General features: G+C 37.5%; 1 non-coding gene across 1 annotated transcript; it reads right to left on the bottom strand.

The window, feature by feature from the left end:
• Positions 1–20,541: 20,541 nt before the first annotated feature.
• Positions 20,542–20,648, bottom strand: LOC126008274 (U6 spliceosomal RNA). The gene has a single exon (XR_007495613.1). It is a non-coding gene; the product is annotated as a U6 spliceosomal RNA (small nuclear RNA).
• Positions 20,649–25,771: the final 5,123 nt, after the last annotated feature.

Raw genomic sequence — 25,771 nt, 5'->3', positions numbered from 1 at the left:
CTCAGACCATTGAAGGGTCTGACTATAGTAAAAAACAAAACTTATGAACGAATTCTTATGCACACTGCATATATCTTATGTTGCAATGAAGAAACAAAACAGATACAAATACAATATGTGGCCCACAGGCCATAGTTTGAGGACCACTGTATACAGGATCACAGGTAAAGTATACCACAGGAAATCACTGACTCCAAAGGAAACATTCTGTAACACTATGTTTTAATGCCTTTATCTACTATATTTAAAATAACCTCTCAGCTTTTCTATCCACAGGTGTTCTTGGATATAAAGGATGGACAAACTAAGATGGCATCTTGGGGCCCAGTCACAGGAGATACCATACCCAGCATGCACTACGAGAATGTCCCGAGAAAACTCTTTAACATACACTTTATCTCTAGGTTATACCTTCTTTTAGGATTTGAAGCATGTGACCAGTCAGACCACCAAAGCAGCAACTGTGATGTACAGACTTATACTACAGGCCCTACTCATCAAACACATTCAAGCAAACTAGCATTCCCTTGCTATTATCTCCTCTCTTCTCACTACTTTTCTTTTTCTTTTCTTTTCTTTTCTTTTCTTTTCTTTTCTTTTCTTTTCTTTTCTTTTCTTCTTTTCTTTTTTCTTCTTTTTTATTTTCTCTTTTCTTTTTTTCTTTTCTCTTCTCCCTTTCTTTCTAATGTATTTTCTCTTTTCTTTTTTCCTACCCCTTCCATATACTTTCCCCTTTCCCCCCTTTGGAAATCCAACTATCCCTTCATCCCTCAATCCCACCCAGACCTCCCACCGTATTAAAACTCTTCACCCTTAGTTCTTAATCCATTAGGCATCAAGACTGACCTCCTACCCCAACGAACCAGTACCCAGCACCCAAGCGAAGGAACACCCAGTCAAACCCACACCTCGCTCCCACAAGAAAAGGGAGCCAACTCCCCTGCGGACTCATGCTGCACGGCCCTCCCTACCAAATCCCCCACCGTGGACAGTTACTTGAAACCAGACTTAGCTCTAAATGTATCCCCAATGCAAGGACTCCTACAAGACCTTCCTGCCACAAATCCTCAAGAAGGTCAGGGGGAGTGATGGAAAGGTGCCTGGGAACCCACACACCAAAAGAAAATCCCAAAAGACAATGGGGAAACCTATACTTCCAACATAAGTATAAGACTGGTATTGCACCACCTCTTTACCTGCTTTTCCCCAAAAGTAAGGTAGTCTCATGCATCACATGGTTCCTTTAATTACTTTGTAAATTCATTTTTAAATGTTTGTTCTACGTATACATATGTGAGCACATATACTTTTATTCCTAATTTTATCTTGTTTGGATGTGTGACCTGTTTCTTCTCTGTCCAGCCCCAAATGCACCGACAATATAAAGTAGCACCATTTCTTCCTGCAAAGCACACTAAAAAAAGGGGAAATCTTACATATAACAAAGAGCTCTTATCTACTAGAAATAAGAACTCATACTTGTTTACAATACAGGGATATCTCCTACCTTGAAAATATGTCACGTGAACCCAACTTATACCTCAGGTGATTAGATACCATCCGTCCAGCCTTGAACCCTGGATCCAAGACATAAATCGACACAGTTCTTCACAACAGCTACAGGAAACAAATCCCATCAGGGTTATCATTAATACCTCTGGGCCACCAACAAAGGCCAGTTCTAATATGATATCCTGACAACAAATAAAATGGGAACAACTTGACCTAAAAACAGGTTATCCTACCTCACCAGCTAATGATAAGACAAAATCAGAAGACTTGTCACCCTTTGGTCGGTCCAAAAGCCAAGATTGTGATTTACAGATGACTGGCTGCTAGAACCATGACTGGACTAAATGTATTTTGAGACCAATAAAAAAAACCCTAGTCTAGGGTTTGAACTATGACCCACACAATAGCCATGATCCACAGTTCCAAAGGTCCAGCAGAGACAATCGCAGCAGAATGGGGCTTCTGGAAACACAATGAAAGACACTATCCTAGGTTCCACCCTAGGATCAGTGCAAAGACCAAGACCACCAACCACATAAGATGGATTAAAATGACACTGAGGGAACAGAACTTCTAGAACCACAAAGAAAGACTTCATCATAAGTCCCACTCCTGGACCTGTGCAGATACTGAGATCTATAGATACAGAGGTCTTATTTCATCACCCAGGATGGAGCAGAAGTTTTCCAAACACCACGAAAGCACCACCGATAGAGTAAATGAACCTGAACGGGTCTATAGTTAATCCCGTGACAATATACCCCAAGGGTGGAGAAATCCTATAGCGCTAAGGCCAAGTGAATTCCTTTTTGAATGACCCCAATATTTACTGTGCCAGTGCAGGAGGGAAAAAAAAGACATAAAGGACAAAAAAAACTTTTATATATTATTTTTATTCATTTTTTATTATTGTTGTTTTTATTTTTATTTACCTATCTACTTTTTGTCGATTGCTTTGTTTTGGTGTGGTTATTGAAGCTGTTGTCCCCATTTATATTTATTTTGTGTTTTTTTTTTCTTCTTTTCTTTTCTTTCTTTAGGTGCTCTGCCATGCTTTTTAACTCAAGACCATGGCTTTTTCTGTGGTGCCTATCGTTATCACTGGAGTGCTCACTGGATATTTGACTCTTCTTTTTGTACTGTTGGGGTGTTTCACCTTCATTTTCTCCTTCATCTCTCAAACCAACGATGAGAGCCTCTAGAAGGATTCTACCCATTTTTGGCATTCTAGACTTTTACCTCAGTTTATTACTTTTCTCTTCTTCAAATAAAACCACATAACTTGAACTATGTAGTCCTTCCTCCCAGTTAGAGGAGTAAATAAGGGAGCACCAAGACCAAGATTACTAAGTAGCAAGCTAGGTATAGAGGGGACCACAATTTCTTTCAGCCCCGGGGGTGAGGGTGGAGGATATGGGAGGTAGGACGAACACGGAGGTGTAGGGAGGACAAATCAGTGATGGGAACCCCCCTGATTTTATGTTATTGTGAACCTGTAATATTATCATCAACAATATGTAAACCACTAAGATCAAAATAAAAATTATATTAAAACTAAACTGTGTGATACTAGAAAATATGCTCTGATCAATGTAATAGAATTGAGTCCAAAGAAAAACCGTCATATTTATGGGAAGTTTATTTTTTAATTAGATATGAAACTTTTCGACTCATAGTATTAGAAAAATCACATTTTAATCAATTTTTCAAAAAAATAAGGAGTGGAGTTCTATAATAACAAATAGTATGCTTGACCCAGGTCTGATTTCCAGCATTACTTGGTCCTATGAGCAATGTCAGGTGCAGTCCTGCAGGCTCTGGAATAGTGTGGGAGAGATTCAAGAAGGCTTTGAGCCCCTCTACTGAGCCTAAGGTGTCCCTTGCCAGAAGTTGGGGCTATTGGATCTCTAGAATACTGCTTGAGAGGTCTCTATACTCTCTATCACACACCCATATATAATTATAAGCATTGCACTAGATTTATATCTCAGCATATATAGAAACGTTAATTAAAAATGTATCAAATAATTTGTAATTAGCACAGATATTTAAAATATATAGAGGTACATGTAAGCTGAACTCTTGAAAATATAAACCTCAGATGTGATTTTGATGATTTGATTTCATTGGTAAAGTAAACAAAAATAAGATCAACAAATAGGACATTAAATTAAAAAGTTTTATACATGGTAGAAGAAACTTGGGCTCAAATGAAAAACAATGGAGAAAATACTTAAACACAATGCATCAGAAAAAGGTCTTATGTCCAAGATATATCTTTGCTCATAGACTTCATCAATAAGAGAAACACTAATAACTCTCATCAAGAAGTAGCTACATTTGATTAAAATTATATTTCCATTAAGACTATAAAGAGGTGGTCATTGAGCATATGAAAATGTGCTTATTGTATGCCATTTATTAGAGAAATACAAATCAAAACAAAATGCAAAACTGGTGCTTTCCGCACCAGTAAGAATGTTACATATCATGCAGATTGGAAAAATTTGTCAAAATAGAATGTAACAAAAATTGGTAGGGATATAATTAAAATTTAATTTTCATTCACCTTTGGTAAGAATATTTTTGTAAGATACTATGGAATATAGTAATTAGAGTCCTAAAATTATTTTAAAAAGTGAAAATATGGGGCTAGGGAGGTGGTGCAGCAGTAGGGCGTTTGCCTTGCATGTGGCTGACCTAGGATGGACCACAGTTCAATCACCCAGCATCCCAAATGGTCCCCCAAGCCAGGAGCAATTTTTGAGTGCAGAGCTAGGAGTAACCCCTGTGTATCACCTGGTGGTGCCCCCCCCCCAAAAAAAATAACCACATAAAAAAGTGAGAATAAAGACTTAGAATTTCCATACACTTATACTTCTTGGCATTTACAAAACACAAATATAGTCATTGGAAAAGATGTCTACACACCTATGTTCATTGCAGTGTTTACTTAATAAAATAGCCAGGATATAACAATAACTCATATGTCCAAAAATAGATGAATTGATAAAAATTATAATAAACATGCACAATAAAATACTGTAAGAAAAGATGAAATCATTCAGTTTGCTGCAAATTTGAAAAAAAAAAACAGTTTCAATAAAAAATAAAACTAAATGGTATGATGCTAAAAAATTCAGATAGGACAAATACTAGACCTCATTTATCTGTGGCATATTGGTAGCAGGACAAAGGAGTATGTACTCTCAAGAAATGTCAATCTCTTGTACATGATATTAAGAATTTAATATATCGGAAGCTCTCTTCAGAGGGCTAGGAAGGACACCAAAAAAAAAAAAAAAACAAACAACAAAACAAAAAAAAAACCCTGCATCCTGGTGCTGCTCAGGCTGAGAAGCCAAGAAAGACCGAGTGAGTAAGGACTGGCTGTGGGGATTGCCAGGCAGAGAGCTGAATCCTCTGACTGTGGAGGTTCTGCCATGCTGTGTCCTTGATGACTGTGATAACTTGAAGGGAACTGTTGGCTTTGCTTGTGTCTCCTTTCTGAATCCATGAAGCTCTCCTCAGAGGGCTAGGAAGAGCACCCAAAAAACTGTCACCTACAGGCCACAGAAGAGCACGGCCACACTGCTTCCCCTCGTGGCTGCGCACTCTTTCTAACCAATGAACCCCACCACAACACAGAGAAATAAATCACACTACAAGCATGACAATGGGGAAACCTCGCAGGCAAACACCATGCACAGAGAATGAAGATGATAGCTCTGATGACCCAGAAAATTCCAACCATCTGATTAACCTCTCAGATAAGGAGTTTAATAGAAATATGGAAGATGTTCATAGAACTCAAAGAAAGCCTAGGTCGATCTGAACAGACCACAAAGATAGAAATCAGAAAATTCCAAACTGAAATAACAGATCTGAAAAACATGGTAGCTCAACTGAAAAAGTCCTCAGTGGATGGCCTCTCCAGCAACATAACAGGAGCTGAGGACAGAATCAGTGTGCTGGAAGATGAGATACAGAACAACTCAATACAAAAGAAGATATTGGGAAAGAACCTTAAGACAAACGATCAGACAATGGAAAAAGTACTCAAGAAATGTGAACAGATGAAAATAGAAGTCTTTGATAAACTCAACAGAAAAAAACATAAGAATCATTGGAGTCCCAGAGGCCCAAGAAGGAGATACACAGAAAGAATTAACCGTCAAAGACATCATCAAAGAGATACTCCCAGAGCTAAAGACTGCATACAAACAAATCCTGCATACCCGAAGAGTACCAGCTAAAAGAGACACAAAGAAAAACAACCCAAGACACATCTTAGGTACAATGACAAATACCACAGATAGAGATAGAATACTGAAAGCAGCAAGATCAAAAAGGGAAATTGCATTCAAAGGAGAATCCTTAAGACTTACAACAGACATGTCACAAGAAACCTTCAAGGCCAGAAGACAGTGGTGAGATATTGTTTTGAGACTGAAAGAAATGAATGCCTCACTGAGAATACTGGACCTCACTGAGAATACTTCAGGTTTGAAGGAAGGATACATAGCTTTATGGATAAGCAACATCTCAGAATCTTTATAGATGCAAAACCAGCCTTGAAGAAAAAACTGAAAGATTTACTTTAAGACAAGACAGACCAACAAATACAGCAAACTTATCCACAAAGATGACATTAAATCCTATGACAAAAAGTCTTACTCAATGTCAATGGACTAAATGAACCAGTTAAAAGACAGAGTGGCAAAATGGATCCAAAAGATGAACCCAACCTTCTATTGCCTACAAGAAACACACCTGACTATCATCAGGAAGATGCAAATCAAAACAACTATGAGATACCATCTCACACCACAGAGATTGGCACACATCACACAGAATGAGAACAATCAGTGCTGGCGGGGACATGGAGAGAAAGGAACTCTTATTCACTGCTGGTGGAAATGTGATCTAGTGCAGCCTTTATGGAAAGCAATATGGAGACTCCTCCAAAAACTGGAAATTGGGCTCCCATTCTATCCAGCTATACCACTCCTAGGATTATACCCTAGAAACACAAAAATTCAATACAAAAATCCCTTTCTCACACCTATATTCATTGCAGCAGTATATACAATAACTAGACTCTGGAAACAACCAAGATGCCCTTCAACAGATGAATGTCTAAAGAAACTGTGGTACATATACACAATGGAATATTATGCAGCTGTCAGAATATATGAAGTCATGAAATTTTCTAAATTTTTTATACATATAAGTACATGGAATCTAACATGCTGAGTGAAATAAGTCAGAGGGAGAGAGATGCAGAATAGTCTCACTCATCTATGGGTTTTAAGAAAAATAAAAGACATTTTTGCAACAATCCTCAGAGACAAAGAGAGGAGGGCTGGAACTTTCAGCTCACTTCATGAAGCTCACCACAAAGAGTTGTGAGTGCAGTTAGAGAAATAACTACACTGAGAACTATCATAACCATGTGAATGAATGAGGGAACTGGGAAGCCTGTCTGGAGTACAGGTGGGGGGTGGGGCAGAGGGAGATTTGGGACATTGGTGGTGGGAATGTTGCACTGTTGTGGGGGGCGTTCTTTACATGACTAAAACCTAATTTCAATCATGTTTTTAATAATTATGTTTAAATAAATATATTAATAAAAAGGAGAAAAAGAAAGACTTTAATATATAAATCAAGAAAAATGAGTAGCAGAAGATGGTCAGAGTGAGAAAGGAATGATGAAGTGTATTGGTGGAGGGTCTGGTCATTTTGTTGGTGGTGAGGTTTACATCAAAATAATAAATGTAGATACTAGTGTAAAATAAGAATGAAAAAAGACAGATTGAACGAAAAGAGAATATATTGTATTTTATTTGACATAATCTTTTTCATATCTTTAGCAAGGAAAAGCATTTAATATAGAAAGAGAATAGAATATATTTTAATAATCTCTATTATGACCAAAAAGTAAATAACAAATCTTTCACAGTAATATTTAAGGTAGATAGTGACAATGAATCAGGGTCATTACCACCACCAGAGTTGTCCTCCCTCCATCCCTTTTCCCAGCATGTGTCCCTTATCTCCCTCCTTTGCACCCCCAGTGCTGGTGTAACTGTTCCTCTCTGTGTATAGCTTGTTTTAGATGGAATATTGATTCTGTTGTTTTTGACTTTGGGATTGGTCTTTAAATAGATCATTTTTATTTCTAATCAATGTTCATATGGCTGTTTGTTCCTAGTACCATTCATTTATATTTTCCCCCTCAATTCATGAGGCAGAACAAAATGATTAAAGTTGTGTGGTTCTTCTGGAAAAAGACAAAAAATAACCAACAAACAAAATTAAACAACAACAACAAAAAATAACTACCAGAAAAAAGCACCCAGCAACAAAGTCACCAAATAATAAAATGAAAAGAAAGAAAAAAAGAAGAAAAAAGTGAAAAGAAAGAAAAATAAAAAGAAAAAAATCAAAGGAAGGAGTGCTGGTGTGGCAAGTTGTGTTTCCTTTATTTATTTATTTATTTGTGCATAGGCACAGTAAGTATTGGGGAAATAAGAAAGCGAATTCTCTTGGCCTAAGAGATTCAGGGTTTCTCTGTCCTTGAAGCATACAGCCATAGGAACAACTACTGGCTCCGTGCATGCTCATTACCACACCCCAAGGTCTTTTTATGGTGGCAGGAAACTTTTCAATCAGTTGTACATGAGAAAATCAGGCCTCTGTAGCTAGAGATATTGGTATTTTCTCAGTTCAAAGGACAAAGTATAGGACAGAGTCTTTCTTTATGGTTTTAAAAGTTCTGTTCCATCATTGTTGTTGTAATCAGTCTTCTGTAATAAGTGATCTTGGTTTTTGCTCAGATCTTAGGCTGCAACCTAGGATAGAGTTTTCATTGTTGTTCTACAAGTTCTGATTCGTCTCAGTTATCAAAGTTGGACTTCTGGAATTAGAAATAATGATTTTAATACAAGTTCTAGGCTAAAGCCTAGGCTAGGGTCTTTCTTATTGGTCCCAGGCTAAGTTCTGCCCATTCGTGGTTGTCAAAGTCAGTCTTCTGTAATTGTGTAATTTTTGCACAGATCAAAGGTTGGCGTATCTTCTGATTTCATCTTGCTGTTAGGTGATGAGATAAGACAATCTTATTTTGATCAAGTTGCTGCTGTTTCCTTGTTGTGAATGTCGTATCAAAACTGGAGCAAGTTGGTGCCAGAGCAGTATTAGGAATTTCCCAGGGAGAGTTTGGTTCTACGTCTGGACCAGGGGTTCGGGTTTGGACAATCACTGTCCAATCCCATGGAGTCTAAGTTGGGTCCACATGACACATGTTTAGAGTGGGAGGCAATCCTTTATTATAAAAAATATGAGTTCTTATATCTTATTTCTGTGCATGAAGTATCCCCTTTTTTACTGTGCCTATACAAAAGCGTATGGTATCATATATTGCTGGTGCATTTGGGGGTATATATTTTAATTCCTAAAAATAATACATTAAATAAAATATATTAAAATTATAGAAAATACAAATATGGCTTACATAGATCACATAGAAAAGTGATTGTGCTTTTTGTTCTGCTGAGATAGCCTAGAGACACCAAGGACCATAATCCCTCCAGGACCCATACCCGGTAAGATGTCCCCACCCAACGAATGTGGGGCTTATTCCTGCCTTGTGATTGGGCACCCAGAGACTTAAAGGATGGCGGACATGCTCTCTGCCTTTTTTCTGCTGAGCCAGCCTAGAGACACCAAGGACCATAATCTCTCCATAATTCATACCTGAGAAGCACGGCTGCGGAGTAGCCGCGCTTATCTTTTAAACCCTGAATTCCATTTCTCCACATTGTAAGAAGCATTCTACAGCCTTACCAATGGAGAAATTTTGCAGTACACCCTCATGTTTAAAGAAATCAAGATGGCTGCTCTGATAATCTAAAAAGTAGGAAACAGCTAGGTATCCTCTCAAATAAGAAGTCTGGAGTAGAATTATGGAAGATATTCAGGGAACTCAAAAAAGCATCAAGACTTGACTGGAGCACAATTAAGCATCAAGAGGACTTGACGACTAAAATTAGAAATTTTCACACTGAAATAACAAGTCTGAAAACCTGAGCTTATGCAACTCTTGCCAGGCATGGGGTTTGGGGACACCACATGCTGGAGGCTTTCTCCCTAGCCTGATGAGTGTTGGGCGGCTTGGCAGGCCTCATAGCCATCCCCCTCTTTCTCCCTTGGACTCTAGGCCCTCCCTGGTGCTGGCTCAGATGGCCAGAAGTGGGTTCATGTGGATTCTTAGAGGTCCTCAGTCTTCCCCCCTTCTACTGTACTCCAGGGGGGAGGTGCATGGGGAGGAAGGCGGGCAGATATCTGGCTTCCGGTTTCCCCTTTGATTCTGAAGGCCAGCTTTAGCCAGGTATAGGGTTTGGGGAGGCCCCATACCAGACTCTTCTCCCTAGCCTGGGGAGTGCTGGGAGTCTTGGCAGGGCCCCAGCTGTCCCTGTCTTTTCCCCCTGACTCTAGGCCTTCCCTGGTTGCCAGCTCAGATGACCAGAAGCAGATTCAGGTGGATGCTTAGGGGTCCTCAGGCTTCCCCCCTCCCTCCGTACTCCAGGGGGAGGTGCATGGGGAGGAGGGAGGGCAGATATCTGGCTTCCGGTTTTCTCTTTGATTCTGGATACCAGATCTTGCAAGGTATAGGGTTTTGGGAGGCCCCATACCAAGGCCTTCTTCCTAGCCTGGGGAATGCTAGTAGGCTTGACAGGCCCCCAGAAGTCCCCCTCATTTTCCCATTGACTCCAGACTCTTCCTAGGTGCTGGCTCAGATGGCCAGAAGTGGGCTCATATGGACTTTTAGGGATCCTCAGGCTTCCCCCCTCCCTCCGTACTCCAGGGGGGAGGTGCATGGGGAGGAGGGCAGGCAGATATTTGGCTTCCAGTTTCCACTTTGATTCTGGAGGCCAGCTCTTGCCAGGTATGGGGTTTGGGGAGTCCCCATTCCAGAGGCCTTCTCCCTAGCCTGGGGAGTGCTGGGAGGCTTGGCAGGCCCCAGCCATCCCTGTCTTTTTTCCCTGACTCCAGGCCTTCCCTGGGTGCCAGCTCAGATGGCTAGAGTGGGTTCAGGTGGACCCTTAGGGGTCCTCAGGCTTCTCCCCTTCCTCATATTCCAGGGGTGGAGGTGCATGGGGAGGAGAGGGTGCAGATATTGGGATTCCGGTTTCCTTTTTGATTCTGGAGACCAACTCTTGCCAGGTATGGGGTTTAGGGAGGTCCCATGCCAGAGGACTTCTTCCAAGCCCAGGGATTACTGGGAGGCATGGCAGGCCCCTATCCATTCCCCTCTTTCTCCCCTGACTTCAGGCCTTCCCTGGGTGCCAGCTTAGATGGCCAGAAGTGGGTTCAGATGGACTCTTAGGGGTCCTCGGGCTTCCCCCCTCCTTCCGTACTCCAGGGGTGAGGTGCATGGGGAGGAGGGTGGACAGATATATGGCTTCTGGTTTCCTCTTTGATTCTGGAGGCCAGCTTTTGCCAGGTATGGGGTTTGGGGAGTCCCCATGCCAGAAGCCTTCTCCCTAGTCTGGGGAGTGCTGGGAGTCTTGGCAGGTCCCTAGCCATCCCTGTCATTTTCCCCTGACTCCAGGCCTTCCCTGGGTGCCAGCTCAGATGGCCAAAAGTGGATTCAGGTGGACTTTTAGGGGTTCTCAGGCTTCCCCCTCCCTCTGTACTCCAGTGGGGAGGTGCATGGGGAAGAGGGCACGTAGACATCTTGCTTCCGGGTTCCCCTTTGACTCTAGAGGTCAGCTCTTGCCAGGTATGGGGCTTGGGGAGGCCCCATGCTGGAGGCCTTCTTCCAAGCCTGGGGAGTGCTAGGAGGCTTGGTAGGCCCCCAGCTGTCCTTTTCTTTCCCCCCGACTCCAGGCCTTCCTTGGGTGCCAGCTCAGATGATCAGAAGTGGTTTCAGGTGGAATCTTAGGGGTCCTCAGGCTTCCCCCCTCCCTCCATACTCCAGCGGGGAGGTGCATAGGGAGGAGAGCATGCAGTTATCTGGCTTCCGGTTTCCTCTTTGATTCTGGAGGCCAGCTCTTGCCAGGTATGGGGTTTGGGGGAGCTCAATGCCGGAGGCCTTTTCCCTAGCCTGGGGAGTGCTGGGAGGCTTGGCAGGCCCCCAGCCATCCCCCTCTTTCTCCCCTGGACTCAAGGCCTTCCCTGGGCACCGGTCCAGGTGGACTCTCTAGGGGTCATCAGGCTTTCCCCTACCTCTCCCTACATTAAAGGAATGTGATTTGGGATGAGGGAGGGCCGTCCTAGCACTGGTTTATGGTGGGACAGTCACTGGAAATTTTTTCTCCTTGGTCCCCTATTGATAGTATTGTATGCATATAGTTTATATGTGCATAATGTCCATCTTGTATTGTGACCTTGATACTGCCCTACAAAGTTCATTTCTAATCTTTTACTGCCTCAGTCCCAACCCTTATTTCCCCCCATCTTCCCATGTAGGTGCAGCTCATGACATGAAGCTCACCACATAGAGTGATGAGTGCAGTTAGAGAAATAACTACACTGAAAACTATCATAACAATGTGAGTGATTGAGGGAAATAGAAAGCCTGTCTTGAGTAGAGGTGTGGGGGGGGGGGAAGGAGGGAGATCTTGGAAATTGGTGGTGGGAATCTTGCACTGGTGAAGGGGGGTGTTCTTTACATGACTGTAATTATACAACTACAGTCATATTTGTAATTACGGTGTTTAAAAAAAGAAAAGTGATTGTATAGTAATTTAAGTTTACTTACTTTATTAAATAATTCAGATTTTAAATTACTATCTTTTTTCTCTTAAAATTCTTTTTTTTCCTTTATTTAAACATCTTGATTACATATATGATTGTGATTAGGTTTCAGTCATGTAAAGAACACCCCCTTCACCAGTGCAACATTCCCGCCATCAATGTCCCAAATCTCCCTCCATCCCACACTACCCCCACCTGTACTCCAGACAGGCTTTCCAGTTCTCTCATTCATTCACATGATTATGGTAGTTCTCTGTGTATTTATTTCTATAGCTGCACTCAACCACTCTTTGTGGTGAGCTTCATGAAGTGAGCTGGAAGTTCCAGCCCTCCTCTCATTGTCTCAGGATTGTTGCAAAAATGACTTTTATTTTTCTTAAAAACTATAGATGAGTGAGACTATTCTGCATCTCTCTCCCTCTGACTTATTTCACTCAAAATGATAGATTCCATGTACATCCATGTATAGGAAAATGTCATGACTTCATCTCTCCTGATAGCTTCATAATATTCCATTGTGTATATGTACCACAGTTTCTTTAGCCATTCATCTGTTGAAGGGCATCTTGGTTGTTTCCAGAGCCTGATTATTGTGAATAGTGGTGCAATAAATATAGGTATGAGAAAGGGGTTTTTGTATTGTATTCTTGTGTTCTTAGGGTATATCCCTAGGAGTGGAATAGCTGGGTCGAATGGGAGCTCAAAATTTCTTTTCTTTATATGGAAAAGTAAGTAGAACAAATATTTAGATATATTTGAAAAATTCCTAGGAACTTCAACAATGCAATATTTAAAATATTACATAAAAATAGGATGAATAAGAGTAAAGAAATTTACGCAAGTAAACATGGCAGTAAGATTGCTTTTACATTGCAATTGCCAGAGAGACCAGAGGTTTGTGGGAGAGTGGAGGGAAGAGGTTTAAGACTATTTAATAGAAATTAAATTGAGAGACACATTAGACAATTTTAAGTGTCTCCTGAGTATGGGAGAAAATTAAAGCAATTTAACAAACTGGTGTTGCAGATTTAAAAGTAAACAGAAATTTCTCTTACCTTTCTATGTTTAAAACTCAACATTTGATTGTGGTGTATGTCCTCCAAGCTTACCACTACTATTTAGACAATTTCTTTGTAACAGTCCTCTGGTTCATTTGCTGCTTCCTGTGGTTTCTATTAGGGATCTTTATAATGCATCTCCTCATAAATTTTGCACACAACATCTAGGTCTTCTGAGCCAATGGGATACGCTATTGGTTATTTATTCAAAAACTCATTGGCATTTTTTATTAGTAGTTATTGTAGCTACAATTGTCAAAATAGAGGCTAAATCCCAATTTATCTAGTGTCAATGTTTATTTTACTTTTCAGATTTTTTTCATAGTAGACTTCTTTCCATCTATTTCCTTCTGGTGACTTCTTTGTTCTACCAATAGTTTCCTGTTCTTACTATTTGTCCACCTCCCATGTATAGAGGGTGCCATATTGACTTTGATTGAAGAACTAAAATAGTATATATAAATAATGCATCCAGATCTTCCTACAAAAATAGTTTAGGTGACTAGAAATGTGCCCGATTTGGCCAAAGAAATGGAATGATGTTTCTCTCTGAGTTAAGCAAAAAATAATCTGGGTGTTTGCTTTATTTCTGTTTCTAGTGTTTAAACTTCCTAAATTATGGGAATAGTATTATAGTAAATACATTTCTCTTCCTTTTAGATAGTAGATAACTCATAAAGTCTGTTATACTGATATTATCTCATAAATACTTTACATATATATAGGGATGACAGCCAGCTAACTACATCTTTAGAAAGTGCAATCATTCCTTATCATGTGTCTGTGTTTTTAACAGTGTATAGAATTTTATTAACAACTTTTTTATTTTTTACCTATCACTGATTGTAATTATTATTTTGACTTACTAAAATCCTTTAATTTCCTTCTCTCATGACAGGTCTTGCAACTTTAAATGGTTTTAAATCTTACAAATAGATAGATATTTTCATTTCTTTCTGTCTTCTCTTCTATGACCCTCAAGTCATTATTTAGCAATCTGAGACAGTCTTAGAACTTTGAACAGAATTCATATACTGACAACCTCCAATTTATATGCCCAATTTAGACCTCTTACATTATTTTGTCACATAAATACAACTGTGTAGTCTAATATATCAATATTCAAAGTCTAGAAATTTTACTGGTCATATATGACTCCTCTGTTTCATCCAAATTCACTTGTTGGTAATGTGATTATCCTACTGATCAGAAAAAAATCCTTGAAAAGTTTCCATCATACATTGCATAGCAGATATACTTTTATATCTTGCATACTTATCTTCAGAATAAATGTTTAGGACCAACCAGAAATATTGCTCAACATGCTGAGTATTTGCTTTGCTTTGTGGAGCTCTCATTAAATATTTGGTCCCACAGACTTTATTCAGTACTCTTAGGATTGATCCCTGAGCACAGAAGTAGGACAAAATTAAATAAAGTGTTAAGTGTTTAATCTAAGCCCTTTTACCACTTCTCTCATCATAAATTATTTATCATTTGCTTCCTATTTTTCCAGTTTGGATATTTATGATGGTTTTTGTTATGTTGGTTTGGTGCCAGGGAATATGTTGTGAAATCTACACTAAGTTCCTCCTGGGGATTCTAAATACATACAATTCTAAATGCAAATCTCATTATAGTAAGCATTAACTAGTTATTTAAGTGCTGATAAAAAGGTATTAAGCCTAAATTTGTCTTCATCCTTTTGAAAATAGGTATTATCAAGAATTAAAAGAATCCTAAGTAGAAAGGTACTGACTAATTCAATAATATTTGCCAGGTATAGAAATTCTTGCAAGGATGGGCAATTCAAAGCATGCTTTTATCATTACATCTAGACATTTAAAATAGCAAATAGAACAAATTCAAACTCTGAAACTGTGTTTCACTTTTAACCCTGTCTGTCTCTTCCCTGTAGAACACTATGTGATAACCCTGCATCTCATTTTTACATATTTAGGGTGATGGCGTAGCCCCTTAGATTATTCAAAAGCTGGATTATGATAAATGTAGTATAATAAATAGTATAATAGAATAATAGATGAGTGCATGAAAATGACAAAACTGGTATATAGGTAATGTTTTAAATCATTACTATGCAGAAATAATTTGCATAAAAGTGTTACTAACTTTATTATTTCCAATATGTTCAATCTTATTTCATAATATTTTAGAAAACTTTAGACACGTTTCTAACTCTCCAAATAATTTTCACATAGTCTACCAAACCCTGGGCTTTATATTATATATAATCTCAAAAGTACAGTAACTTATTTCATTTTCTAGAAAAATAATCAAGCTGTAAAAATTAAAGAGTTATTTATTTTTCTCTTATGATATGGATAAAATAGTTTATATTTAAATATATCAAAGAAAAAGTATAAAGATTAAGGCATTTTTCTTATATGTATCTAATCTTGTTTCAATTCCTGGCATCGACGGTTCAGAACTCAGCAGATACTGTACCTGAGCACAGAACTGGGAATAGCCCCTGTAAGCCATGGGGCTTCCCTGGGGCTTCCATCCCACATCATGGGATGTGGTTCAAAAGATCCTCTCCACCACTGAAAGAGCTTAGAGTTGTAAGTATCAATTGGGGAGATATTTTTCCCATGGGAAATCCATAACAAAACCTACAGGCATTCTTTCTTATCACAGACAAAAAGTAAAGCCCTCCAGTTAGGAGACATCTGACTTGGTGCTACTCTAATTTGGATGCTGAAGATATAATATGCTCCCATAACAATTGATTGGTTCAGTATGTCAGTTTTGCCAACACTGATGGATAGTTTTAAAACTAAACCAATAATGAAAAATAAAGATATCTACATTGAATATATTTGAAAAATTATAAGACTACGTGGGCAATAAGAATTTTATGGGTAGGCATTTTATAAACAGAAATACATCAGACAACCAGGATTTAAAAACTACTGTTCCTCTAAGGCCAACTTTGGCACACTACTAACCAACACCACTACCTTACTTCATATCTGTGTATCTGTGTTGTTTTGAGCAGTGCGTGTGTAACTATGCAGTGTCAGAGATAAAACTAGGTTGACAATAGGCAAGGCAAGTGCTCTATTTCCTATACTTTCTATCCAGTATCTATTCATGATTTTAATAAGTGTTTTTTTTTCTGTGACCTATTCTCTATTAACTACACATTCATACTCACATTTATACAATTGACTCTTAAATGCATACAATTTAGATGGAAATAACTATTTGTTTGTAAGAGGGAGTTGGAGAAATAGTACAGAAGTAATATACTTACCTTACATGTGGTTGACATGAGTTCAGTCTCAAGTACCACCTACAGTCTGCTGAGACTGACAGGAACAATCCCTGAGCACAGAAGCACGAGTAAGCCTGAACTCAGCAATTTGTTGTCCCAAAACACAGAAAATCCTGCAAGAGACGTTCTTGCATATATACATATAAGAGACGTTGCTAACAGTCTAGAATTTTATTTGTAGTATTTACAACTGAGGTTATGCTGTGCTGTGGTGTGAGTGTGAGTGTGTGTGTGTGTGTGTGTGTGTGTGTGTGTGTGTGTGTGTATGAGTGCAGGAGAGTGAGAGAAGGGGGAAGGAAGAGACAAAAAGAGAAAATCTGGGCTGTGGGAGCAGAAGCTCCAATTCTCTGCCTTGAACCCCTTCCTCCAGCTATCAATCCAGAGGACTAATTCAGACAATAAAATTCTTAGCCAATAGTCCTGTCAAGTGAAAACTGCTCTAATATTAATTCTCTTGCTCCTTGTGATATTTTGAACATGTCACAAAAAATGGAATGTTATTTATCAGGAGTGGATAAATTTTTGGAACGGTATTTATCAGGAGGAATACTAATTTAGATGATACAGTTTGTTCATCTATGCAGTAAATAGTTTCTTTTATCATAACTTTTTGTCTCAGAATCTTCCCTTTAATATCTAAGTAACCTGGGGGTAGTGGTTTGATCTCATTAGGCTATTTTCCTCTGTACAATAGGCGATAATAAAAATTTTCTCATAAGTTAGTTTTATGAGATTTAATAATAAAGAAGTCTGAGAAAGATTTCTTTCTTGAACTCTCATCAAGAAGTGATGAGATGTAAATGTTGCATTTCACTAATGTATCTGATTTCTTTGCCTTTTTTTCTTGGTGATAAGCTCACACTCATATTTATCCATATGCAAAAAGTATGTCAACATGAGTCTTTATCATATCATATATTTTTGAGTCATTTTCTGCCCCCAACCCTCAGGCCATAGATCTACCATTCTTTGTTTCTATTTAGTATAGTTAATTTAGGGTAATACTTCTTGCTGTATAATAAGTATTTAAAAACTGAATGCTTTTGTACCTTTGTTACACTTTGTGCAGTGTATATTTGAACAGGATTCCACCTGACAGTTGCTCATCTGTCTGAGGTCTCAATACATGTCATGTATCTCAACTGTGGCCTTAAACCCGAGTCCCTCAAAGCATTGGAGAATTCAGGGAGAATTCCAAAAGAGCACATTACATGATGAGGTGAACATCAATCTGCTAATGTTTTCTTTTATAAGAATATAAAGATGTGGTTCAACTTAGAGTCCATGTATGGAGTAGCGTTTAGGGCATGGATGCCAAACAATATGGTTCCCTGGAAGCTAGTTATTTGCTGCAATGTCTATGATGGGAATTACATTATGTGGCTGTTGATAGCTTTTACTAATATATATTTTATGATATTTTAAATAAGCCCCATACTCTTGATTTTTCCAAAAGACATTAAAATATCCAATGGCATAAGTTTAAGGACATTAATACATAATTTCATGATATACTTTCAATAGACATACTTTGAATTATTTAACTAGAATATAGTGTGTTTCTGTTGCACTTGAGAAAGACATTTCTCATGAGCAATAAAAGAAATTTCAGGGGCCAGAGAAATAGCATGGAGGTAGGGCGTTTGCCTTTCATGCAGAAGGTCATTGGTTCGAATCCCGGCATCCCATATGGTCCCCTGAGCCTGCCAGTATCAATTTCTGAGCATGGACCCAGGATAACCCCTCAGCGCTGCCGGATGTGACCCAAAAACCAAAAAAAAAATTTTTTTTAATCACAGTAAATTAATTTCCTTTTAGAGTTATGTTTCTAGGAAAAACTAGGAAGTAGTAGTACTGGTTTTATTTTATTAATCTAATTTGTGAAAACTAATTTCATGAATAATCTAATTTATAAAATAATATAATTTATGTTCTCTCATCTATCCTTTGTTTTAGCAGAATATCTCAAATGTTATAAAAGGTCTATAGTCAGGGATGGATCGATAGCACATTGGGCAAGGCATTTGCTTTCCATGTGGCTGATCTGGGTTCAATCCTGATATCCCATTTGGTCGCCCACCCCTGACAAGAATGAGTTCTGAGCAAAGAGCCAGAGTAAACCCTGAGTGCTGCTGGGTGTGGCTCCCAAATCAGTAAATAAATAAATACATGAAAGTTCCACAGTGTTCCTCATAAAAATAGAAATTTATTACTTTAGTTTATGTTTTCCTGTGAAATGCTTATGTTGTCAAAATTTTACATAAAATTAGCTTCTAATCTAATTTTGTTCCTCATGTCTCCTTTCCACTCCTCTATCTCTTTTTCCCCTTTTGCTTTTAGGGGCGGGGAGAATTGGAAAACATCCAGTATACTCAGGCTTTACTCCTGACTCTGTACTCAAATTATACCTAGCATGGGGCTGGAGCAGTGGTGCAACAGTAGGGCAATTGCCTTGCACGCAGGATGGACTTCAGTTCAATCCTCCAGAGTCCTATATGGTTCTCTGAACCAGGAGTGATTTCTGAGCACAGAGCCAGGAGTAACTCCTGAACAGTACAGGGTGTGGCCTGAAAAATAAAACAAAACAAAAAAAATCAGACAAGGAAAGGAACTAAAATTTATTCCTAGTAGGTTTAGGCAATCATATGCAACGCCAAGGATTGAATCTGGATTAGCATGTAAGTGCCCTACCCACTGTATTATCACTCTAGTCCCTCTCTTTCTGCCTTTCTCCCATTTTCTTCCATTCATTTGCTAAATAATTTACAAGTATAAAGATTTTGTATTTAATAAGAGCTAATATAAATTCTGAGAAATTGATAATTGAATAATTTTGTTATGTGCTCAGGAGTCGCCACTCTTGGTGGTGTTTGTGTTCAAAGAAAGTGCCTGAATTTCTCCCCCAACATCCCCCCATAAGGGTCTGAGAACCATATAGGGTGCTGAGGATCAAACTTGTGTCAATCACAACAATGCCCTATCTCTGTATTTTCTCTCTACCTCTACCTGTATTTTTTATTTTTATTTTCCCCATGAAGATTCTTAAGTTTTTGATCTATAACAAATTGCTATATTATTAAGAATTGATTTTGTCAGTCGCCCTCAGGAATTGGAACAGGGCTTCATCTTAACTTGGATGAGGGAGCATGATTGTTAGACTACAGAATAACAAAGATGAGGAGTGTACTAAGGGTTCTGAGAAGCTGTTAATGTGGTTAATAAGAGTAAAAAATAATTCAACTCTTTTTTTTGTTGTCATTGTATGCTTGTTTTTTTGGCTCACACCCGGCTGCACTCAGCAGTTACTCCTGGCTCTGCACTCATAAATTGCTCCTGGCAGGCTCAGGGGACCTTATGGGATGCCAGGAATCCAACCAGGTCCGTCCTGTGTTGGCAAACGCCCTACTGCTTTGCTATCGCTCTGGCCCTAGATCCAACTCTTACCAGTCAGATCTTAGCTCCTTTAACTGTGAGTGCCAACATCCTGTGGGATCTGAATGTAAGATATGTAAAAAATAGCAAGAATGTAAGTTTTCTGGTTGTGCAATGACTAGCGATTCAAAATCAATCATGTAATGAATGTCAGGTCACTCGGTAGGGCTTGCCTCTGTTATGCTCTTGAGCAGAAAGGGGTTGAAAATGGCTAAAAGTTTAAGGAGGCCCAATTTAGATGATGAGTAATCTATAGTTTTGCTAAACCCTTGGCAGCTTAGGTAAAAGACCAAAAAGAAATTTTATTTACTTTAGAATTAGAATTAGATTAAATTATTGGTGCTTAAAGCAAAGGTAACCATTCTGAAACAGGGCCAAGAATGCTACCACATTATTTTTATATTAATCTTAAATTACTAAACATTGTAATTTTTCAGATTTTTTTTTACATTTTTATTTAGTTTATTCTTTTTTATTTATAAAAATATGGAACACTTCACAAATTTGTGTGTCATCCTTGTGCAGGGACCATGCTAATCTTCTCTGTATTATTTCAATTTTAGTATATGTGCTGCCAAAGCAAGCACTATTTATTTTATTCAATTTATGAAAGTATTATTTTATGTAAGTGTCGGCTAGACTTATATTAAAATGAATAAACAGTAACAATGACTGACAATCTAAGTAGATTCCTTCAACAGTGTTTATTAATAGGAGTCATTATTAGCTTATTAAAAATACTGAGGCAAATATCAAGTCTAAACTAAATACATGGTTCATCAAAATTGGTCCTATTATACAAAGATACTTAAATTGAAAATTTTACAAAAGCCTCATTTGGTTTCATTAAAATATTTACATTTTTAATAATTTAAAAGAAAGTGATGAATTTTAGGTTTGATTTTTCTTGTATATGTTTTTGTTTTCTCTTTCTTTTCTTAAAATGAGATTTATAGTCTCTAGAAGGACTCCTTTTGTTTTTTGCTTGTTTAAATTTTTGCCCCCCCCTTTTTCTTTTCTTTCTTATTTTTTCTTACCTTCAAACAGAAACACATAACTTGAACCATCTTGTTCTGCCTCACAAACTGAGGGGGAAATAATGGAGGGTACTAAGACCAAACAGTCATATGACATTGAGTAGAAATAAAAAATGATCAGACTTGAACACCAAATCCAAAGCCAACTACAACAGAATCGATACCCAATCTACAACAGGCTAGACACAGAAGGGACCACTTTTACTAGCAGCCCTGGGAGCAAAGGAGGGGCATATGGGATGCATGCTGGGAACAGGGGTGGAGGGAGAACAATATTGGTGGTGGCAATGCCCCTGATTCAATGTCACTATATACCTTAAATACTACTGTGAATGATTTGTCAAATCGTTGGTCAAAATAAAAATTATTAATATAAGAAAAACAATAAAAGAAAGTGATAGAAAACCCTAAACATTATTATAGGGATTTGTATTGAAGGCAAACAAAATGCAGGAATTACAGCTAATTGGTTGTAGTATTTTTACTGAGTATTCTTTTTACTGAGGATGTGAACACAGTTTTCTCTTTTAGGACAGAGGACCTGAAATAATTGTCTATGTCTATGGCATGAGACATTCTTAAAATGTTCCTTTCAAGCCACTTCTCTTTCTTTCCCCCTCCTTTGAATTCATCTCTTTCCACTTCTGTCTCATTTCATCACTGAAAGCAAAGCAACCCTGTGTTTGGTAAGAGGGGCAGTGAGGGTTTTAACTAATGGAGAATATGATCATTATAAATTCTTCTGAGCTTTAAAAATTAAATTGCATGGTTGCATTTTAAGTGTTCCCCATCATTAAAGATTCATTTGACCTAAGTTCTTTTCTATAACCACCATCTTATTGGATCAGGTATTTCATTAAAAGCACATGAGCAAGTGGTGCTGTTACTCTCTTAATGAAAACTACTCATCACTTGCATTAAAAAAAAATGTTTCCAAGAGAATTAAGATGTTTGAAGCAGAAACATTTATCTTGTTTTCAAAGACACTGAAAACTTTCGGAAATGGCCAAAAAATGTTTGTATTTTTAAATACGTATCCTTTATATAGATGATGCAAAGAATCAAACAGTTCTGATCACAGGCAAGATGAACACCTTAACCTCTCTGACCCTATTTTTTGGATTATTTTAAGAAGTTTCTTTAATTATGTAGTTTACAGTTTTAAATGTCAAAACATATGAGACATAATTCTTTTTTTGTAAAAAAATAATATGGTAAGAATAATCAGTGGAAATAAACTTTGTCATGAATGTTTTTATTCATGTTATTTATTTTCTAAGAAACTAGATTTAATCAAGCAAACAATTCTTGGTACTGTAAATGCCACAATTTCTGTAGCAAATTAAATGATATCAATACCATGAGAATCAAGTCTTTAAAACTTAGTATGTTATTCTATTATTTATAAAATATTATAAATATTTTGAGTTATAATTATAAGAATTATAAGTATTGTATGATGAGTATTGTAAATATTTATCAATAAAAATGTAAAGTTGTGGATAGCATTAATAACTCATGAATGATTAACTAGTGGTATAATTCAGCTTTATTTTCAGTTTGTTTCTTTGGGGAGCAATAACAGTCAAAAGTGCTAGGTCTTACTTCTAGCTTTGTATTCAGGAAACATCTGCTCACGGGACTCTATGCAGTGCCAAGTATTGAACTTGGGTCTGCCAAGTGAAAGAAAATACCTTAAGTTCTGTGCTATCTCTTTAGCCCAAGCTGTATGTTATTTATTTAGTCATTTTATAATTATAAAAAGTCTTCGTGTGAAAGTCCTTAGATATTTATCATTCCAATAATTTACATGATTGAATTAGATCATATGCTCAGCGAACAGGCCAAAGAACTCTCTACAGCTAAGTGTGTAAAGGTGCGAGCACTTCTTTATTCATTGCAGCTTGGCACACTTTGTGTACAATCAAAAATCAGGAAAGAAGTAAAATCTGAAAATTCTTTAATATATCATAAATATAGGATTGTATACATTCAAGCATGATCATTTAATTTTATATATAAAGTTACAGGGGGATTTTTAAGAAAAAATAATTTAAAGGAAAATAACAGTATCATTAGATAGTATAGATCTTAACTAATAACTTTAATTCTAAAAATCAGGTTGGATTGAACAGTTATATAGGGTATCAGAGTGGTCAGTACAATACAGCAGTGCATCATTGGCACTTATTTGAAAAATTCATGACCCAGATACATCAAGAGGCAGAAATCAAACATGATTGTTATTACTTCATTGAGAAAGCCTATTTTGGGGTTGAGTTCACATCCAGCAGGGCTTATTCCTGGCTCTAATTTAGTGATCACTCCTGCAGGGCCCAAGGGAACCATATATAATTCCAGGAATTAAATGCCAATGGGCACATACAAGGCAAACTCCTTACTCATTATTCTACTTAATCTGCCCCTGAGAGAACCTATTTTCACCCACCACTCTCTTTTCAACTTATAAATTCATGCAATGGGAATAATACAATTTTTATTTTTTAATTTAAAAACAAATTTCAATATAATTTAATTCTGAGGGGTTAGAGGCTGTGTGTTGCAATTGTCCAAGTGTATTTCTTGCTCTGTGTCAGGTATCACTTTTTTATTTAATTAAGTACTTCAAAGAGCATATATTACATAGTTATTATATTTTTAATCCTAATACATTTGTATCTAGGTATGTGGGAGCAAAATTATTAAAAATGAAAAAATATACAGAATTTGTGACAGTTATGTGTTTCTCAATAAGTAATTGTTAGAAGGTTTATAAGGTCATGTTGCTAGTTGACCATCTGGCTACTTCTTTTGATTATGAACACTAGGTGGCTTTAGATACACACTGTCTTCTAAATTTGTATATTTGGGGCCAGGAAAGCAATACTAAAGTAGATAGGGCATTTGTGTTGCACACAGCGTGCCTGGGTTTGATCCCCAGCATCCCATATGATCCCCCTGAGTATATCAGGAATGCCCCCTGAGCACAGAGCCAGTAGTAACCTCTGATTTACCACATCACCAATTGTAAGCCTAAAAAATTAAATAAAAACCAAACAACAACAATATCAATAAATTGATGTGTTTCTATGGAGATTACAGTATTAAACAAAAATGGAGTTGTTGCATGGCTACATTTGCAACTGTGACCACTCAGTTCAGGAATTCCAAACACTATTATTAATATTGTGGCTTTTGTGGCGGCATATTTTGGGTTGCCAGGTCTCCCAGAAGTATGAGAAAGTAGGTGAAGGGCTGGTGTTTACACTCACCTCCCAAAAATATTTCTGGTGGTATCTGTGCAAATACCACTATATCTAGAGTTTTGGTCAGATTGGTTTATCTTCAGAGAGCAATAAAGAAGTGGTAAAACAGGGCCAGTGGCAAATTGGTGTTTGGTGTAGCATTCATGGCGTTGGCAGTGTGGAAACTTGGCTCACCCTCTCCCCTGAGATTGAAAGCTTTCAGCTGCATGGTGCGTGGACCATAATTTTTCATGGTTTGGTTTATGTCCCTTTCATAAACAGTCTGCTGCATGCAATACAGATTACTTAACCTATGTTTTATCTCTCCATTCCTTGGTACTATTTTATGGTAAGATAATTGAAAGATCAACTAAGATAATGGATGCCAAAAAATTATTTATAACATAGAATTTTATTTATAATGAGATATACTGTTTTGAATTTTATGTGACAGGAATAATATGACGTGAATACATTGAATACAATGTAGAAGTTCTATGACAAAATAAATATTTTAAGCACCCAATAAATATTTAGTAGAAGTAATATATAGTAATAATCTGTGATATAGTACCATAAAATGGGTAGTTATAAATTAGGAATCTGTACTTATTGTAGTTTACTCGTTTCTTCAGTTAGCTCTCCTTCAGAATTAACAATTAATTAGATATAGCAAATTAAAACAAACCCATAGCTAGTTCAGAGAGATAGTACAGGAGTTGAGTCATATGCAGCTCACTCTGTTCATTCATTGGTACCACAGCATCTACTTATATCACCTGATGCAACCCTGGAGGTCCCTAAGCAGCCTTTCAGGCCTCTAAAAACCATCAGGCTGAACAGAAGGGTCCATCATTACCTTTTCTGACTCTGTCATTGACCAGGTAGCACAATTGGTAAAAACAATTTTTTTTTGGAAGAAGATTCTCTTGAGCAGTATTTTGGGGGGTATGCCCCCAAAAGAAAGAAAATACGTGCACAGAAAAGTAAAATTACCTTTTGGTACAAGCTCATATATATGGACATTGATTCTATACTTAGATGACATTTCTGTTCAAGAGAAAAGGGATGAATTATTTCTATCATTCTCCTTTCTGTCTCTATACCTATCTACAATTGCTCTTTCTGGAAAGTTAGGGAAGCATACATCATATTTTAGAATGAGAGTCATTTTTTCCTAAAAATTAGATAAAGCTTATACTGAACTTCATATTCATTTCAGGTTTGTTTTTGATATATGCTTCTGGAAAGAACATTATAAGGGCCTAGTTAATATAACAGTTAAAACTCTTTGGTAATAGCAACTTTTAATATTTGCCATCTTAGTAACCTAATATGAGAAGATAGTTTTTATTATACTCTTAAGCCAGGATTTGTTGTCATTTTATACTCTCTTATTTCTTTATATCCTTCAAATGAGAGTACCAA

Source organism: Suncus etruscus, chromosome 4, assembly GCF_024139225.1.
Source record: "Suncus etruscus isolate mSunEtr1 chromosome 4, mSunEtr1.pri.cur, whole genome shotgun sequence".
Lineage (NCBI taxonomy): Eukaryota > Metazoa > Chordata > Mammalia > Eulipotyphla > Soricidae > Suncus > Suncus etruscus.
This window is presented reverse-complemented; position numbering and strand designations above follow the sequence as displayed.